This window comes from Oryx dammah, unplaced genomic scaffold, assembly GCF_014754425.2.
Source record: "Oryx dammah isolate SB20612 unplaced genomic scaffold, SCBI_Odam_1.1 HiC_scaffold_14, whole genome shotgun sequence".
Classification (NCBI taxonomy): domain Eukaryota; kingdom Metazoa; phylum Chordata; class Mammalia; order Artiodactyla; family Bovidae; genus Oryx; species Oryx dammah.
In genome coordinates, this window is record NW_024070198.1 from 21,951,988 (window position 1) to 21,958,299 (window position 6,312).

Here is a 6,312-nt window from a genome sequence, read left to right on the forward strand (position 1 = left end):
GAGTAACCTACACAAACAAAGCTGCCTCTGCAGAGAAACTGAAGAGGTTCCAGGTGAGTGAGGAGGAAGAGTACAGGCTTGCTCACCTAATGAACAAACTGTAGAGTATCCAGATATCTTGAGTTTCATCACTTATTTGCCTGTAGGTAGTTGTGCCATCCTAAGAAGTAAAAGAGAACTATCTGCTGCATGCATATGTATATAAATATGGATAATGGTGAAGTGAAAAAGAGATAGACAAATCAATGAAATAGTAGAAAACTTAGAAGGAAAAATTGAAGACCCTGAGTGTCTACTCAAGTTGATAGATGTATTCAGTATAATAAATGAAAAGGCTGAAATACATTGATATCCACTACAGGATCTAATTGATACTGTATTTTAATTGACTTAGGGCTTCCCTGGTGGCTCTGATGGTAAAGAATCTGCCTACAATGCAGGAGACCCAGGTTCGATCCCTGGGGTGGGAAGATCTGGAGAAAGGAATGGCAACCCATTCCACTATTCTTGCCTGGAGAATCCCATGGACAGAGGAGCCTGGCAGGCTACAGTCCATGGGGTTGCAAAGAGTTGGACACAACTGAGCGACTAACACAACTTAACTGAGCTAAGTCAGTGCTCTGAGGGTAATTCTCCACCAAAACTTGATTATGAATGGAAGATACTATAAAACAAGACAGAAAGATGAAGATGCTTTACCCCTGCAGAGCTGTGATCACATGTTTCAGAATCTCCTGGCATGCCTCCTGGAAATGTAGACTTCTAAATCCCTCTCCCCACTACTGAAACAGACTTTTCAAGATAAGGATTAGAGGTCTACATTCTAATAATGACCCTAGTCAGTGGTTCTGAATTGGGGTAATTCTGGCTCCCAAGGGACATCTGTTGATGCCTGGAGGTATTTTGGGTTATCACAACTGGGAGGGGAGGTACCACTGGCATCTACTGGGTAGAGGCCAGGGATGATGCTAAACACCCTAAAGTGTACAGGACAGTTACCACACAGAATTATCTGGGCCAATAAATCAATAATGTCGAGGTTAAAAGACCCTGCCCCAAATAACTCTGATGGTCACTAAAGTGTGAGAAGTACTCATCTAAGCCTGAAAACAAGCCTTCAAAAGAAAGTAGCATCTGGACAGATTTTTGAGAGGATGAATAAAACTTCTGCCATCTCCAGGAAAGGCACTGGAGCAATCCTCACCTACTTCCACTTCATTCTCCCCATATTACTCACCAACACCATCCCCTTTTCTCAGGATCTTAGCCTCTGTTTGCACATCTGTGAAAGATCACTATGGAACACACTGACTATAGTAGTCCACAGTGCCTCCTGAAGGAGATGAAAATCCTGTCTGCCCAGAAATTGTGGCTATGTCAGATAACACCACTCCACTCTGATCATGAGCCATTCACCCAATACACACTAGGTTTACCAAGTCAGAAACAGTCTTCTGACTCTCCTAAAAAATTTCCCTAGTTCCTCTAGATGTGAGGGTTTGTGTTTTTAATTTTTAGGCAAAAGTTTCTGCTCCCTATGTCCTTCTGCAAGGCATCCCACACTCCCAAGGTAAACACTAAAACTATAATGCAAGGCGTTTTTACCTTCAAATCCCAACCCTTAATTTCTCAAACTAGCTCCTATATCACCTCTTCCTTTCTGAAGGCCCCAAAGATTTAGCTCACTAATTGGATTCACATACTCATGTTCCACATGACTCCCTGTCATACCTTCTCTCAGTAGCATGGGACACGGGTTCCCCTAATTCTACCCCTAGACTGGGTCTGAAACCAGCATGTAACTCCTTTCTGTTTTAATGGATTTTTACTACTAGTCACTCTAAGTCTTTTATACCCCCAAAATGAAAATAGAGTGAGACCTGCATTCTTGAAGCTGCCTCTCTAAATCCCCTTCACGTGGTCTTTTTTTTTTTTTTTGCCACACCGCACAGCATGTGGGATCTTAGTTCCCCAACCAGGGATCCAACCCTTCCACCGTGAAATGGGAGCGCAAAGTCTTAACCACTGGATCTCCAGGGAAGTCCCCCTAAATTCTCTTCATAGAGAGCTCCCCGACAGGCCACAACCTTTTTGTTCTATCATTTGTTTTATTTTAATTACTGGGGATGGAATCCATCATTCATTCCTCCATATCTTTCAGAGCACAGCCTCCCACTCAAGGTGGTATATAATAATAAATACTACTACTGAGTACTCACTATATACTTGGCACTGTTCTAAATGATTTAAATATACTGTATTAATCCTTACAACAAGACATGAAGTAGGTACTAATACCATAATTTTACAGTGAGGACTTTACTTTGCCCAAGTAATAAGTAGTAAAGCCACTAAATCTTTCTGGTAGCTCTATGAGAATATTGTGCTAGTGCAAAAAACAAAAAACAAACAAGTGCTTACTAGTAGAACATTCAAAAATCTAGATTCAGTTAAAATTCTGTGGAAACTCCAAAATGATATTCATATCACATTTCCACGTTACATCTGACAATCATCACCCCTATTTTCTAGACGCTAGGACAGAACCAGCCTGATTCAGTAATAAGCACATGAGCCACTATGGGGCAGCATCCGTTATCTTGTGTGTGTTCCTATGCTCTGTACAGTGTTTACTTCAGAGTGGGTGTCTAGCCTACACTTGAAAGTGGAATTAACTCAGGGACTTGCCCAAGACTAAGCAGCAAGTGGCGAAACCACGATTTCCCCAATCTCTACTCTGGGTTATCGGTCGTAGTCTGTACCTACTAGAAGTGAACTAGCTCCACAGAAGAGAATTCAATCTGGTCCCATCAGAATCTGCTAAATCTTCCTATTTTCACAAATTAATAATAGAGATGAAGAGGTTTAAACAAACAACTATCTCAGGTTCCCTTTCAAATGATTTTACATAAGAAGGAATGCACTTGTACCTTTAGAAGGAGGAACCAACTTCAAACTGACAGGACTTCAGGAAACTGTGATTGAAAATCACCTTTTTCTGACAGCTCCCAGAATGAGAATTCATTGTAAGATCCTCTTCTCAAGAGCAGGAGCTCTTGTAAATTAATACTGTCTATCTCCCGCTCAAGCCCTGAACTTCCTCAAGCAGTACATCGTCACTCACACCTTCTTCATCTCCTTTCCTGTTGAACAATACAAGCCTCATGAATACCACCTAAGCATAAAATGAAAATTATAAGACAGACTCCCATAATCTTCTTAAAGGAAAGCACAAAAGGTAACAGCAACCTAGCAAAGTAAATTGATTTCCTGTTAGCTCAACAACTAACACTTACCAGGACCTTATAACAACATGAGCATGGTCTAAGCAGAAAAGGACACAAAATTAGAGGTATGGTCCCTGCCTTGAGATGCTTACTATTAAGTGAAAGAAGTGCCTATTCAAATAATTCCTTATGAAGAAATACATTATTTTCCCAGGAGTTTTTTCATGTATGTCCTTCTTCCAAGCTACTGCCAAAATATCAAGCTCACCAGGCCTCCTTATTTCCAGCTGCCTACTAACATGTCCTTGGGTATATTCCACAATCAACTTGATCTCAACATACCAGACTATCTCCACTATACCTTTCCCAAAGTCACCCAACCCTTTAAAAAATCTGCTCTACTTTTTCTAATCCATATCCTGGTCAATGAAATTCCCATTTACCCAATTTCTCAAATTAGAAAGCTTAGCCCACTGTCTCTCCCTAAAACAGCCACTAAGTCCTACTGCAGCTATCTCAGAAATACTTCTAAAATCCGTTCCCCCTCCTCTTCATTCCCACTGCCACACGTGATTGAGACTCTCAGTCAATTGCAACAACTCTAATTAGTCTCACTGCCTCATTTCTCCATTACTTTAATCTGCACTTCTGTCACTCCCTAACATTAAAAAGTTCCAAAGGCTCCAGGCTCTCTTTGCAGTCTCACCTCCAGGCAATTTCCCTACCACACATCCCGTTTCAGACAAATTTCTGACACTTAAAATCATGTTATTTTCTTTCCTGTCACCATGTCTTTGCTCATGCTGGAATGCCTCTCCTTACCTGCACAAGTTCTACTCATTTTCCAACACGAAACTCAAATACTTCCTCCCGGCAGATTGCCCTGACTCTCCAGGCAATGGTAATATTTCCTTCACACCAAATAAATTCCTTTAAATGGATATGTAACACGCAGCACTACAACTTTCATGTGAATATGTCTCTCTGATGTTCTTGAAGAAAGATAGTCATCTTTTTTTAAAAAGTAAGAAGTGGATTTATCTTGAGAAACACACTCCTCAGACAATATGGGCCATCTCCGAAGGCAAGAGGCCTGATACTCATATATCTAACCCCAGAGCCAGTTACATAAGTGCTCCATGAATGTGTGTTGAATAGAGTTCACCTTCATATATCCTGGATCAATTTGGTATTTGGTTAGTTTCCCCAAATTCTATGGATTTCTGAACTTGACTCTATATGAAAGTCTAACTTTCCTAACACTGCTTTGAGTTTTCAAGAGGTTTTATTATTACTATTCAAATGTCTAACGAGTATATATGCCTAAACATCCTATGAAAATACCTTAAAGTCTCCCCTGTTCGCTAAGGAAAGAATGAGAGAACTCGTTCACAATCCTAACAAGAAGAATCATCCTTTCTTCTAGGCTGATCCTGTATCTGGAAAAGCCCTCACACAGGAGGTATTGTACATACAGGACCAACGGAAGGCACACCGAAAATAATTCCAATTAACTTGAGCTAAATTAACTGCAGACACAAACCCTATTTGCCCTCCTTTACAAAGTCAGTGAGAGTACAGAATAGCAAAGAAACAGCTCTCACTACACGCAAAACTTTTCCTGGAGAGGAGGAATTGGGGTGGGTCAGATGATCCACACTTACTGGGCCCTGCCCAAGCCTCTACTTCTCCACGTCGAGAGGCAGCACTTCTCAGCCTCCCATAGTTCTCCTTCCCTAAGGAACCAGCTTTTATTTCCTGTTTCTTCCCTACACCTTACTGGGAACAGGTTCGTTTCCCAGGTTCACACCTAATTAGCGAGAGAAAACATGGGAGCTTTCTGTGAGGGGTGCGCTGAAGCTCGACGGTCAGAGGCTGTAAAGAAGGACAGGATGGAGCCCTTCCGGGACACCTGAACTCCGGCACACAAGGGCTTCCTCTAGCCCTTCTCCGGGGTCTTACTCCGCGCCCTCACCTCAGGGCTAGGATGGGTTGAACGCCACTCCGGTGAGAACAACCTGGGAGAAAAGCTCTCAAGATAGCCTGAGGAGTCCGGGTCAGCCTCGTGCCGGGGTCAGGGGTCAGCACCTCGGCTGCCAGGAGAGCCCACCAGGGACCCGAAGCGGCACTGGAGAGTTAGAGGGACCGGCTGCTGGAGGAGCGCTCGGCTTCTCGCTCCGCTCCGCCGTTCCGGGCCCACCCTCCCCGCCGCACGCAGCCTCCGCCCGCCTCAGCAGCTGCCCTGCCTCCCTCCCTCTCCCCGCGTCGTCCCCCCGGCGAGCGCTGGCCCCGCCCCCAGGGCCGCCTCAGGGCCAAGGCCTAGTATGGCAAGACCCGCAGAGGTTGGCCAGGTTCGGAAACCTGCCCTGGCCGGCAACGCTTACCGAGCCCTTGGCTCCTCCTCCACCACCCGCGCCGCTCCCGGGTCCGCTCGCTCCCGACGCCACCGACACCGCCGCCGCTCCGGGCTCACGGACGCGCTCCCGACCTTCCCCGACCCTTCCCCCCAGCCCGCCGTGTCCCCCTGGGTCCTAAAGCCTGCTGCTAAGAGGTTCGCCTGCGTCCGCTGCCTGAGGCTGGCTCGGACCACGATTCCCAGCAAGCATCACAGACTACGTTTCCCGAAATGCACCGCGAGAAAGAAATTAGCGAAAGGAACCTGTATCAGGAGTCTACTGGATACAAGTTGAATTAGCAGTTTCTTTAAATATGGCAAATTCTGAAATCGGCAAATTTGGGGAGGAAGATGATGTTTCAGTTCAGTTCAATCGCTCAGTCGTGTCCGACTCTTTGCGACCCCATGAATCGCAGCACGCCAGGCCTCCCTGTCCATCACCAACTCCCAGAGTTTACCCAGACTCATGTCCATTGAGTCGGTGATGCCATCCAGCCATCTCATCCTCTGTCGTCCCCTTCTCCTCCTGCCCCCAATCCCTCCCAGCATCAGAGTCTTTTCCAATGAGTCAACTCTTCGCGTGAGGTGGCCAAAGTACTGGAGTTTCAGCTTTAGCATCATTCCTTCCAAAGAACACCCAGGGCTAATCTCCTTTAGAATGGACTGGTTGGATCTCCTTGCAGTCCAAGG

General features: G+C 45.1%; 1 protein-coding gene across 3 annotated transcripts in view; it reads right to left on the minus strand.

The window, feature by feature from the left end:
- ARMH3 (armadillo like helical domain containing 3) overlaps nt 1–5,740 on the minus strand; it is a 176,740-nt gene extending 171,000 nt beyond the window's left edge. For 2 of the 3 annotated variants that reach the window (XM_040254240.1, XM_040254241.1), the window contains exon 1: nt 5,612–5,710. The gene's annotated coding sequence lies outside the window, so the exon portion shown is untranslated. Of the gene's footprint in view, nt 1–5,611 lie in introns of all 3 variants that reach the window. The other variant, XM_040254239.1, reaches the window with a different exon arrangement.
- Between the last annotated feature and the right edge of the window lie 572 nt (nt 5,741–6,312).